At 39.4% G+C, this 14,309-nt stretch overlaps 1 protein-coding gene across 3 annotated transcripts in view; it reads left to right on the top strand.

Moving 5' to 3' along the window:
• Positions 1–813: 813 nt before the first annotated feature.
• The window catches only part of GRM3 (glutamate metabotropic receptor 3), a 241,751-nt gene continuing 228,255 nt past the window's right edge, over positions 814–14,309 (top strand). For 2 of the 3 annotated variants that reach the window (XM_021063475.2, XM_021063472.2), the window contains exon 1: positions 814–976. The gene's annotated coding sequence lies outside the window, so the exon portion shown is untranslated. The remainder of the gene's footprint in view (positions 977–14,309) is intronic. The other variant, XM_021063473.2, reaches the window with a different exon arrangement.

Raw genomic sequence — 14,309 nt, 5'->3', positions numbered from 1 at the left:
GACCCAGAGATTGTTCTGCACAAGCCCTCTCCAGGGGCTTGCAATGTGCAGTTGAGCGGCGTGTGGGGCAGAGCTGCACATCAGCCTCCCAGCCTCACTCCCTCTCTGCTCCAGCATGCGGTCCTCCCACTGCACTGGGACCGAAGGAGAGTTCTTCCAGAGCTGACAGTCCGGTTCTCCCGCAGGCCAAGAGCTCTAGCAGAGCTTCAAAGTTAGAGCCGCTGATCTCTCCTCCGCCACACTCCCTTTCACCCCACCCCTCTCAAATTCCCCAACCTTTGCATGCACTGCCTAAGGATTTCAAACAGAAAGAAGGAAAGAAGCCAGCAAAACTACCCCGGCTTTCCGTATAATAATCCTCTCTGTCTTGGTACCCTGGCTCACTGAAGACTCTGCAGATACACCCCTATTAAAGGGAGGGAGTGAGGGAGAGAGAGAGAGAGAAAGGGAGGAAAGGAGAAAGAGAAAATGAGGAGAGAATGCTGTGCCTCTGCCGAGAGTCCCAATTAGATGCGAAGGTTTCAGTCTGGCCAAGGTGAATGAAAGTTGCTTCCAAGCCTGGCAAGTGGGTTTGCCTGTAAGGAGGAGAGGGACTCATTTGGGAACCGCTCCCCTCCCCAAGACCACTAGGTCCCCCCTTTACCCAACCTCCTCCCTCTCTTCTCCTCCCACCCTCCCTTTTCCCACTCCCCACTGATTCGGAAGCCTGGATGCTCTGCCACCGGGCAGTGGTCCAGCGCAAAGCCTGGAGGGGGCGGGGGCAGGGGGCACTGTGACAGGAAGCAGCGCGCACAAGTTGGCCATTTCGGGGGCAAAATAAGTTCTCCCGTGGATTGGGAAAGGACAAAGCCAGCAAGCTACCTCTTTTGTGTCGGATGAGGAGGACCGACCATGAGCCAGAGCCAGGGTGCGGGCTCTGCTGCCGCTGCTGCCACCGTGGTCATCTCCAGTCCCTGCCAGGAGTTTTCGGTACGAGGTAAGGGGCCCAGAGGAGGACGTGTCCCTCTGGAGGGCGCCCAGCGAGGGCGAGGGCGCGGAGGCTCCGGTACCGAGTGGGGCAGGCTCAGCCGGGAAAGTTGAGGCAGAGCATGGGCCAGTACCTACAGTTCGGCCGGGGGTGGGGAGGGTGGGGGGCAGAGGCGAGGTGGGTGTGCGTGAGTGAGAGTTTGTGTGGGTGCGTCTATGTCTCTGGAGAGGCAGATTTCAAGGCACAGATCTGCGGCCAAGGTGCGAGAGGTGAAGGGCTACCTAGTCCTCGCAGACCCCCAGAAAGACCCATGTCATCAGCCAACCACCTCCAGCTCTGCTTTGGGCTCTGGACACATTTATTTCTATTAGGGGGCTCCTTAAGCTTTGTGCACAGGAAGCCGTGCGATGACTGCTGCCACACGGGCGGTTTCTTGTGGGTGTGGAGGTTGTCAGGCGCGGTGGGCAGCGGGCAGCAGGACCAGGTCCGTGTTGCAGCTGGGAGACGCTCTGCTGCCAGAGGTTCCCTCTCCAGCAAGCACGCTTGGAAAGGATGCCCAACTTGATGCCCTCTGCTCCTTTTGGCTTGAGCGAAAAATCGAAAAGCCAGGGAGCAGAGCTCTTCATCGATCCTGTTCCATTTTCTTATCTGACAGTGAGAGATAACTGAGAGAGGGCGGGAGATTCGTGATCCAGAAATAGACTAGGTAATAGATCCAATAAGCTTTTTCATAAGGATTTCATTTAGATTTCCTTCTAGTTCCTTCACTGGATTAGCAAATGTACAAGATTCTCTAAGGTATAACACTGTCAGGTAGAAATGTTAAGGTTGGGCATGCCCCTGTCTTTTAAGAATTTTAAAGCGCTGTAAATTTTAATGTCAAGCAACAAAATTACACATTTAACTATCTGTGCTCAATCAGCTAATTTGCTAATAAAATCATTTCTACTGTTATTTGAATAGTGATATGTTTCTATACAGAGAGATTGTTACATATCAGTATATTCAAACTTGAGGTTAATGTAAGCTGAGGTTAATATGAGTTAATGATCTCAGCAATAGTTCATTCCTTTAAGTTTCTCTGCTTAAATTTATCTTAGAATTGTTCATTAGAGCTATGTTGTGTTTCTTTGGCAAGAAAAAAAGTGTCAATGATTTGTAAAGAAATATTATTCATGTACTTAATTCTAAGTCTGATTTGGTTTATCTAATCACATATTTTAAGCCTGGTACCTGGACCCTTGTTTGTGTAAATATATTTAATAGAAGCATGACAAAAACATTTAGACTGCTAATACACTAAACTCTGGTAGGTTACATTCTTCCTGCCAAAGATGTTCAGGATACTTTGTTAGTGACTCTATCATGCTATGCACCTTTTTCCTCCAAACAGCCCAATAGAATGTGAATAGATTTTGGAATTATGATACACCAGACTTTAATAAAGTAATCTATCCCCTTCCATAATGACAATGTCTTGTATTTGCCAAGGTTTCTCACACCTGTAGGTGTGAGGCTGTCCGTCCTTTCAAGTTCTGATCACCCAGCAGGAGTACATGGATATTTTGAAGAGACTTGCCCTAAGGCTGTTTTGATTTCTGTTCAGAGTAACACAGGTGCTCAGGACAGAAACTGAGAAGGCTTGAAACTTATATTTTCACAAATAAGACAATGAAAATTTCAGAGTCTCTACATCACTGAACTAAAAAGAAGATAAATGGCAAGAATACCTTTTAGAATTGATAAGTCCCTTCTTCTCCCTCTTAAAAAACCTACATATTAAACCTCTCACTCTGACAGGTGATCAACCAGAACTCACAAGATTGAGGACAGCCTTATTTTGAAAAATTCCTAGCAATAATATTTTTACAACTTCCCTGGGTACATTTTCTCTTTTTCATTCAAACCCTTTTTTCCAAATTAAATTACTTTCTATTTCTTACTCATTTCTTTAATAGATACCAGTCACAAAATGGTACACAATTATTTTTCAGGGTCCTAGCTACCTCTTGCCACAATATAACTCATTATCTTGGGGATGAAATGTTTCAATTTATTATCCTACACTCAACATGGTCCCAAGATATCACTGAAGAAAAGAAATGAAAATTAATACCTAATCTCCAGTGAAAGCCAGGATAGTATGCATTTCTGCACGTTGGAACATGGCTGGAGTTTTAGAGTAAGTTATTTTTTCCAGGGGTTACTCCCCAAAAAAGTAGTAGTGTTTACTCATAGTTTTCTCACTCTGCTATTTTACACTGAATTTGTCGTGTATTTTTGTCTCTTCTGAGATTCTGCTAAATGCATCTAATTCTGCATTGCATGAATTTGTTGAAATTGCTCCCATAAAGTTACATAAAATTTTAGAAGATTATCTCCCAAGACTGAACACATAAAATGAGCACAATCACAATCATCATGGAGAAGGTGTAAACTATTAGGTTGCCCCCCCATCCTTCTTCTTCCAATGTATGTTTGGACCCCATATCAAACCATATTTTGGAGAATTTTGGTCCAGTCTAAGTTCAAGTAATGACTTCTTCTAGTGCATTTGAAAAATTGTTCAATAGTTCTCCTTATTAAAAACTTTGTTGTGTTATTCAGCCTAATTTTCCCCTCGTCCCATTTTATCTTCTTACACATCCCTACTATAACCCCTCTGGACCAGTCCATTCTCTTCCCTGATTTTGAGTCTTCATTCAACTTTTATGCAGGATTTGTAAACTGCAAAAGCTTTATACAGTTACAGGTGAGAACACAAAGGTGATAGCTTTATATCTGGACATCTTTCCTAAATATTTAAGACACATCCTTCAGGGCATTCACATGCATGTGTGTGATTATGTAGTCCTAATAATTTATTTTAGTAATGTAAGTGTGAGGAGATTTTTCATCTCTGACATTAATGACCTACGTGAATATTGAGATGATCCCTTCTAGTAATGTTCCATGTGGATGCACATTCACAAGACATTTTCAATGCAAATTTGATGTCAACAGAACCCTGTCAACGCCCACACTACAAGGGAGTTCTGCAACATGCTGGTCTGATGCTCCACTGAGCCCCAGAAACTGTTGTCATGTAAATTCCACTGTTGAAATGAAAATGATTTCCGTAATTAATAGAATGTGCTAGGAATATAATAGTGTATATAGTTAAATGCATACATTAACAGGACATAGTAATTCTGTTGGAAAACAGTAGCCCCTTCTTACTAAGACAATCTAAAAAATGAGTAGAATTAAGCTTGAATCCATCACTGTGCTATATCATGAAAAGTAAGCTCAAATCATGCATACATCAATATGGAATCTATTTAGATTTATATGAAGGTACCATATGTGAAGGTTACTTTAAAAATAGAAAAGCCTGAAATAACCATAAGAGAGAAACAGGTTTTCACTTTGTTTACCAAAAATCTGGTTCTAAGACATTCTCGTGTAGGATTCTTTAAGATTCTTGAGCAAATATCTTGGTAGACTCACCATCCCACTCAATTGTTACTTCAAGTCCGAAGCATTGAAATCCAAGTTCTGCTAGACAGTAAAGGAGTAAATGATAAAAATCAGGGAATAGGTTCTTAGCTTACAATGGCAAGTTCAGAAAATATAGGACTGAAAGTAAGGTAAATCAGCAGCTAAAAACACAAGTTCCTGCTGTCTTCTTTACTACTGGGTGAACATTAAGATTGTACATGAAAATATTCATGTGTATTCAGTTAAAGAAACAAGAGAAGTGGTGTTTCAAAACTAAACACAGCTTTGGAAGGAATAAAATGAGACTGCACTGAATAAATAATTTTTAAACCAGGATTCTCTCTTCTGAAGCCCCAAAGTATTTTTATAGAGCCATTCATTACATAGTGGTAAGTATCCTCAAAATGATTTTCCTTAGAAACAAAGGGGAAATCAGTTATCTGAGCATAGGGAAAGTAGGCTATTAATATACTTGTGACTTCTTCCTGGGACAGAAGCATTCTACAAAGTCTGAGTCTACACAGAATATAGTATTTCCTCACCAAATGAGGAATCTTATGATTGAACTGGATATTATACACGGTACTTTCAGGAACAGAACAGAGAAAAAACTTAGACATTCAGGCATAATCTAAACAAGCATAGATTAAAACCTCATTTTTGGAAATAAAATCATATATAGAGAGATAGCTTTACAGAAATTTCTCCATTTTGTTCCTTCTTAGAATTTATTTTACTATCATTGCCTTCGTACAATATTGCTTTTGCCACCCCCACTCATCCACACACAAACAACATTTGAGTGAAGATAGGTGGAAAAGAATAGGTATGCATCAAACAGATAGCAAATTTCAAAACCACGATGCTAGACACACAGTTTGAAAAAAATTACTATGTATATATGACATGGAAGTAGTATTAAGAATATAATATTTTAAAGAGATTACCCTAAAAAGAGATTACATTAAAGAAAAGGTAGCTAAACTATTTACAACAGCCAAGACATGGAAGCAAACTAAATGTTAATCGACAGATACATGGATAAAGATGTGAGATATATATATATATAAGACATACACACACACATATATGGATATTACTCAGCCATAAAAGAATGAAACAATTCCATTTGCAACAACTTGGATAGACCTGGAGGTTATCATACAAACTGAAGTAAGCCAAAGACAAATATATTATCATTTCTATGTGAAATCTAAAAAAAAAAAAAAAAAGATACAAATGAACTTATTTACAAAACAGACTCACAGACAAAGAAAACAAACTTATGGTTACCAAAAGCGAAAGGGGGTGGGGGGAGAGATATATGAGGAGTGTAGTATTAACATATATACACTACTATAGATAAAATAGATAACCAACAAGGATCTACTGTATAGCACAGGAAACTATACTCAATATTTTATAATAACCTATAAGGGAAAAGAATCGGAAAAAGAATACATACACACACACACACACACACACACACACACACACAGAGTAACACAACATTGTAAATCAATTATACTTCAATTAAAAAAAAGAAAAGGTAGCTAATAGGGAAGCAATCAGTCAGTAAATATTACTAGGTACTTATTATAAGCAAAACGAGATTCAGGATGTACAATGGAGACACCAAACATGTTAAAACAGACGCTAAATTTCATAAATGTGTAAAGTTGAAGATAATCCAAAAATCGAATTTGAAATTCTAGAGGATACCAGAATTATCAGCTGAACAACAACAACAAAAAATCTGTTCCATTATTTGAAAGATGTATTTAGATTTAAAATTTCACATATAGATATCTCAACACTCTCTGGAGACACTGCCAAATGCTGTAAAGTGACAAAACTGTCATAATGTCACAGTAATAGATAATCACTGACCAATTGACATGTTCTGAGAACTCTGCTGAAACAGTGCATTGTCTGATTTAATACAAGAACCCTGTGAGGGAGATACTATGATTCCTATTTTAGAGAAGAGGAAATGGAGGCCCAGAGATACATTTTCCACAGTTCAAATACTTAACAAGGCAAGCGCTAGAATTCAAAACTTATTTTCTTTATCTCAAGTCCTATTCCGTTTATTGCTAAACTACACTGCCTCCCAGTATATGTTTTATGAGGGACATTGTTTCATTCAACAAATATTTTCTGAACTCCAAGTAGAGACACATACCTGTGGGGGAAAAATATATGAGACCAATGAAAAATAAAAGAGAGCAACCTACGACAAGAGAAATGGAACCTGGAATAGAGTTCATTAGGCTCTGCTTCTCTCTAGCCTCAGAGGCAGTCTCTTCTAAGGGGCAAAGAAATGCAATCAGAAGAAATAAACTGAATTATTTACAGTTAACTAGAAATAAGAGGAAGAATAAGAATCAGAAAAGTCTATAAAAATGATAGTTTTAGTAACTGGCTGAGAAATAAACAGCAGGTGTAAAAAGGGAAGAGAAATGTCTTTCCTAGAGCCTGATTTCAGTGAGCATCACAATCTGTAGAAGTAATACAGGTGGCAAAGAGTATAGTCTCACAAATGCCAGGAGGTGACCGGCATGCTTATTAAGGATAAAATCATATTGTTTCTTTCTTTTACAACCTAACTACTTCCCACCAGGAAAATGAGCTGGTAGAAAATGTTTCATAGACTAATGCAAATATGAAATGTCTTTACCCAGCTTAAGTAGTCATTCACCTTTATCTGAGAAGCTCTCATTTTACACACTGGGGTATGTATTCATAATATAGACAATGCCTTGGGAAAAAAAAAAAAATGGGCTCAAGGGTTTCAAATTTTAAACACTACAAGAACAAGAGAGGCAAAGTGACCTGCTGATGATTCCAAAGATTCAGTCAATAGAGCAGCTCTGGGAAAATCCTCATAATCACAAACCTCTGACCTGGGTACTTTCCTACAGGCACGAGACCTGCTGTCTTGATTGCATGAATTTATATTTCATTTCAGACAGCCAAAGAGCTGAAACAGGAATATTTACTTGAATGTCTTTCTCTGATTTTGTGATTTGTGCTAGATTGTTTTATGGACATAAAAATAAATGGTTATCACTGATCTGTCCCTCCATCTGGTGGAGGCTGTCTCTTTTGATTGTTATTAACACATAGCAGATAGATTATTGGTAATATTTTTTATTTTGCCTAACAGTTTCAGTGTACCATGTGTTGGTGAATATAACATAATGGAAACTGCTTTCACAAAATATGTTGAAATACATGCCAATTTGGGAGATGGCACGTCAAGGTCAGGAACAGTTGGAATTTGTATCTGTCTCAAGGAGAAAATATAATTAACTGTTTCTATTCTGAAGCATCTTATTTTTCCTAAAACAGCAAAAACCCCCTATATGCTGATGAATTAATCTCAGTGATTTCTATAGAGTCCAGATATATTGGTTACCACACCTTACTTCAGAATTCATAAAGAGCCAAGATATGAGACCTAAATTCCTAACACATCTCCTCCATAGACTCTGCTCAAGGACTGCCCTTGGGAAAAATATTCTGAAGAATGTTAAATACCCACCTCCCTTAAAAAAAAAAAAAAAAAAAATCCTCTCAATTTTACCTTAATTACTTCATCTAAGAAGAACAAAAGACCATTTATCTATAGGTCCATGTAACACACCAACCCTTAAATACATTGGATTTAAAGGTTCCTTTTTTTCTGAAAAGCTAACATCTTCCAGTTGGGTGGGGAGTGGCATAGTAAACAATTATAATTAACAATTTTGCCTAAGAAAAGCCCTTCTTTGGTTATGATTTCCAGGGCAAACCTGATGCAGAAATTCTAGAGGAAAGATACATTTCCTACAGTGATGAGACGAACGAAGCCCTGGTAGGAAAGCCATTGAGGTGTTATAAAGTGCTATCCTCCCCAGGTTTTTCACTTCTCAAATTCTCAGTTTGTGTTTGTGGCCATGCGGTGTAGGTAGGGAATCTAGGAACATTAAGCCTGGGCCTCAGATAGAAAGTGTTGAGATGTAGGAAGGAGGAGAGAATGAGAAGGCTGAGGGGCAGAGTCAGAGCAGCTCCCCTTGTCCTGTCCTTCCCCTCCTCACACCCGCTGCACAAACAGGAGTTATCTGCTTACCTGGCTGTAAGGAGTGTGTATGACATGATTGGCCAGAAAACCCTATGTCAGAATCACACTGACATGTTAAAATGAGTAACACTGGGAAAGACACATTGCAGAATAATTTCCTTTAGGTTGGGGTTTGGGAATACATGGACTAAATACACTTGTAGATTATTCTTAAACACATTCCAGTTTGAGAAGCACTGCTGTTTTAGCCAGCTCAGGCTACTATAATAAAGTTCATAGACTGGGGGGTTTAAACATCAGACATTTACTTCTCACAGTTCTGGAAGATGTGAGAAGATCAAGATGCCAGCAGATTTGGCTCCTGATAAAAGTCTGCTCCCTGGGAGTTCCCGTCGTGGCGCAGTGGTTAACGAATCTGACTAGTTGTGGGTTTGATCCCTGCCCTTGCTCAGTGGGTTAATGATCCGGCGTTGCCGTGAGCTGTGGTGTAGGTTGCAGACGCGGCTCGGATCCCGCATTGCTGTGGCTGTGGCGTAGGCCGGTGGCTACAGCTCCAATTCAACCCCTAGCCTGGGAATCTCCATATGCCATGGGAGAGGCCTAAGAAATGGCAAAAAAAAAAAAAAAAAAGCCTTCTCCCTGAAGGACCCGCTTCTCACTGTGTCCTCACCTGGTGAAGAAAGAGAGAGGGCTCTCTTCCCCTTCTTAAGAAGATCCTAACCTCATCATGGGAGCCACCATTCTCATGACCTCATCCTAGCCTCATTACCTCCCAAAGGACCCATCTCTAAATACCATCACAATGGGGTGAGGGCTTTGACATATGAAAATGGGGGTACACAAACATTCAGTCCATAACCATTAGACATTAGAATGATGCTGAGAGGAGTTCCTGTCATGGCTCAGTAGTTAACAAACCTGACTAGTATCCATGAGGAGGCGGGTTCGATCCCTGGCCTCATTCAGTGGGTTAAGGTTCTGGCATTGCCATAAGCTATAGCGTAGGTGGCAGACGCAGCTCTGATCCCTAGTTGCTGTGGCTGTGGTGTAGCCTGGCAGCTACCGCTCCAATTCGACCCCTAGCCTGGGAACATCCATAGGCCGTGGGTACAGCCCTCAAAAGACAAAAAAAAAAAAAAAAAAAAGTTGCTGAGAATACCCAGGGAATCACTGTACAAAATTACTCCCTACAGCAAGTCCACTCTAATTAGATTAACTTGTGGCCTAAAATAAAATAAATTCTGTGAGCCTGAGAATTAATTAATTAATTAAATTCAACTTAATAAAGCACAGTCTCCATAAGTTGTGTGAATAGATTCATTTTCTGGAAACCTCTTACTGTTTTTTATTGCAAAGGAATTTTTCTTCTATTACCTATGGTACATTTCACAGAGATAAGCAAACACGTATAATACATATCATTTGGAGATTCTTATTAGGAAACTTTCTGATTTTTGACCTTTTATCCTATATATTGATAAATACAGAGATATGAGGAAGTTACTGGTGTTTAAAGAAGTTTATAAGCATTATTTTGATCTAAGAGAAATGTTTCTAGTTTGGTAACTGCACACTTAAATGATCTTTGGAACTAGATCCTTGTGAGCCAGAGGATGTGGGAAAACACTATTTTGTCACAGTTCTCCCCTTTGCCCTCCGGATCCACAGAGCAGGAGGAAAAACAAAACAAAACAAAACAAAACTTCATTTGGCAACTTCTTATACATTCTCCCCTCAGCTTCTACTTAGTTCAAGTGAATGGTTGCTTAGCTGAAGCTGGCAATCCTCACAAATTCTGCCAAAGATAGTTTCCTAAGCAGCGGTCAGAGCCACATGGGAAAAATGCCCAAGTGGGGGATGGGGGGCAGGCAGCAGGAAAAGGGGAGGCTTATGTGGGCCACCAGCTCTACTTCCGAAGGGGTCTATGTGAACTCTTTGTTCACTTGCTTTCCAAATGTCACAGATTCACTGAAGAGAAAAGCAATAAAAAGTAGGCCACACCCACCACTCCCCCAACCAATAAAACAAAATCTGAATTTTTAAAACTCAGGTACAGCGATGTCAAATTGTTGAAAGCCACACTGTGTCCTTTGCAGAGCCTGGCTTCCTCACCCTCTGCGCTGCTTACAGGGCTTGTACCTGATAATGGCACTTCCAAGGGACTCTCCCAGTATCACAAGAACTATCAAGTTAAAGCTAAGCACCCATCACCACTCCAGATTTCCAGATTTTAGAAGGGACATCATCCTTTCCCCAGAAAAGTGGTTCCAAATCTTAGAGTTGCCTTTGACATGTCCCTTCTTTTTGGTCCTCGGTTACCTCCTCCTTCATCATTCATCTGTACTCTATATTCCTGTCTCTCCTACTACTGCCAAAAACCTGAGCCCAGGTGATCATCCCTTACCTCTCAGTCTTATCTCCTCCAGTCTCTCCCTTTGTAGGGATTATTGACTTACCAGAGATTTAATGAGTGCCTACTTCATGTTCACTCACTATTCTAGAGATGTTATAGCAGTGAACAGCAACAGCCCCCCAAAATCTTAGAAGGCTTTTTGTTCTCATTCGTCTTCCACTAAATAGTTAGAGTCAGACAATAAAAAACAGAACTAAGAAGCTGTGGAGAAAAATACAATGATATCATGTAAGAAGGGAGGCATAGTTAGAAAAGGCAGCAATAGTACCTTGATGGATAACTGACTTTTCTATTCCATTCTTTGGTTTAAAAGCCATTAAACATAAACTCATTACTTTAAAAAGGAGGTTCGAACTATCCAGCTTGGTTATCAAGATCTTTTATAAGCAGGCTTTTGATGGATCTTTTATAAGCAGGCTTTTGATGGATCTTTCCAATCTTTCTTTTTCAACATTATAAGCCTCTGTTTACCCGGATTTTCTGTTTCCACGCAAAACAGTATCTTTATAAGTCACAACCTCATTTAGAATGCACTTTCTTCTTCCTTTCTACAAACCTACATTTTAAGGCTAATTTCAAATCTCACCCATCTACATTCATACCAATGATGTTTTCATGTGTCCTATGAGGCCATTTTTTTTTTTCAAAATATTCATGTGCTCCTCCTCATCTGGAGGCTTGAATAGTGAAATATTGCTTTGTCCTGAGTCACAGGTAGATAGAAGAGCAATTTGTGGAATAAAATCAAAAGGCCAATTTTTTTTTTCACATTTAAAATGTACCCAGTAAGCTATATTCCACTCTGATGTAACAGAACAATAAACCTTAATTGCAAAGAATCTCCATTTGAAAACTTAGTATATAATATAATAAATATAATAAATTATAATAAATATATTTATTTATTATGATATATAATATTATAAATAAAACTTTGAACTTGATAGTTGAATCTCTTCTCTGTCCCCAGACTGAGCCTATTTCAGGTTAGAAGTTGAGAAAGATATCAGTAGTGCCCCTAAGGTTCTCTTCCATCCTTTTTTGTCCCTCTTACCAATTCAACCCCAGACTCTTCCAAAACTGGAGGGTGAAGGGCAGTCAGAGGCATGAAACATGGGAAGTAAGTTCTTATCGAAGAAGCTTCACAATCTCTGGGCCCCCAGATTTTTAAGGCTTAGTCTCTCTTTGACAGTGTGTGTTGCAGGGAGGAGAGGTGAGACTTCCTTCTCCATTACTCAGGGGGTTTCTTACCTCAGTTTGTTTTTTTTTTTTTTTTTTTTCTGTTTTAGCATTTTATTTTTTAAATTTTTTACACTTTTTATTAAAGTATAGTTGATTTACAATGTTGTGCCAATTTCAGCTGTACAACAAAGTGACTCAAGTCATACATATATCTACATTCCCTTTCTAATATTCTCTTCCATCATGGTCAATCCCAAGAGACTGGATATACTTCCCAGTGCTACATAGTAGGACCTCATTACTTATCCATTCTAAATGGAACAGTTTGCATCTACACCTTAGTTTTCTTGACACAAATTTTCCTTTGTCTGACCATTCCTCCACAGCTCCTGCTCCTTCAGCAGTTTACTTCACACAGATTCTCACTTATGCCCACCCAGTCCTTTCTCTTGGGCTAGAACTCTTTCTCTCCCCTCTCTTCTCTCTTCTCTCTCTCTCTCGTGACTTTTGGTCCACAAAAAAACACATAGATTGTTATAAGAACAAGCCTAGGTATAGGAACCCGTCCCAAAGCAGCAGTATTTCTTTACTACTCCACAAGCAAAGCATCTAAACATCTGGTCCCTCTCTTACCCTCTGTATTTCCCAGCCCATTTTGTGATGCTATGTGCCTTGGTGCACATAAACAAATTCTGATATGCTCCCTTGTGAGCACACTTTGCCCATACTCTGATATAATGAAGTGATATTTTTACTTAGTTAGCTATCTGTGTTACCAACTTAGCTGTGACTACCTAAGTTTAACAAAGTATCTCAGTACCACTATGCAAATTAATGTTTGTGGAATGTTTGAGTTTGGTAATATAGTCTAAGTAAAAAATATTATAACATTTTTACAACCCAGAAAAATGTTTTTATGGGGCTACCTATATAAAAACTTACAGAAATCAATGCCTATGAAATAATTTAAGATGTGGCAGGAACATCCATCTGTCTCCCTGCCAAGAATCAGCTTCAAAAGGGCAAAGATCTTACCCTTTCAGCAGTCTATAATAATGAATGAAACATATAACAACATTTAGCCCATATTTAATGAATGAAGGAATCCTACTTTAAATTTTACGTTTACTCACTGGATATCCTCCATGCTGAAATATTAACATTCATTTTCCCCTTCATATTTCATACTTTAAATTAATTACTCAGAATTCCTGTTGTGGCACAATGGGTTAAGAAACTGACCCTGCAGAGGCACAGGTTCAATATGTGGCCTGGCATAGTGGGTTAAAGGATCTGTCATTGTGGCAGCTACAGCATAGGTCATAGCTGAAGCTTGGATTCAATCCCTGGCCCAGGAATTTCCCTATGCCATGTATGCAGTCAAAAAAGAATAAAAGAATCATTCTTAAAATCTTAATTTTAAACCATAAATTATACCATTTTCTTAAAGGCATTTTTTATCTCAAACAAAATAATGCCATGCTAAAATTTTAAGTTTTGGCATGAGAAGTGACAATAAGTGAATTAAATACATCTTTCTTGAATGTCCACTATTTTCAAGGCACCAAGAAAGGTACTGAAGAGGATACAGAGAAGAAAAAGCTACTGTATCTTCCTAAGAATTTATAACCTTATAAGCCAGATGGGCTATATGTACATGTAACTATAGTAATAGGAAAATTCAGGAGCTCACTTGTGAGACCCTTGAGTAACTAATAATACTTCTGCTTGGCATAATGTAGAAAGTATCATGTAAAAAAGATGCTTCTGCCCTGGACCTTGAAAAGTGCTTAAGACTTCGGAAAGTGGAGAAAGCATTCTAGACCTATGCGAGGGTATACAGATGGTGTGGGGGAGTTACTGCGGAAGCAGTGTGTGAGCTGGTTTAGTTTAAGAGTGAATAGGGTGTATGCAGGCCAAGGAAAGGTAAAGTTCTGAAAGCAGATGGCACAATGGCTAACACTTCTTCTATAGGTCAAGGGAAATTTCTGGAAGCATTTGAGCAGGGGAATCTTAAAGTACACTGTGAAGATAAATATGAGGAAATAAAGGTCTGGGAGTCAGGGAGATGAGTTGGCTCATTATGGCAACAGTTCAGGTGAGAGGTAATGATGGCCTAAACTAGGGCAGAAGCAGTGGGAATAGAAAACACAGAATGAATCTAACAGACACAATGATGAATAGTGCCTGGTAGGTAAGAA

The sequence above is a fragment of the Sus scrofa genome, chromosome 9, assembly GCF_054392235.1.
Source record: "Sus scrofa isolate SSC_HxYL_T2T_F1_AM1 chromosome 9, Sscrofa_HxYL_maternal_Yorkshire_Landrace_v2.0, whole genome shotgun sequence".
Taxonomy (NCBI): domain Eukaryota; kingdom Metazoa; phylum Chordata; class Mammalia; order Artiodactyla; family Suidae; genus Sus; species Sus scrofa.
The sequence above is the reverse complement of the archived record's forward strand: the minus strand, read 5'-3'. Positions and strand labels throughout refer to the sequence as shown.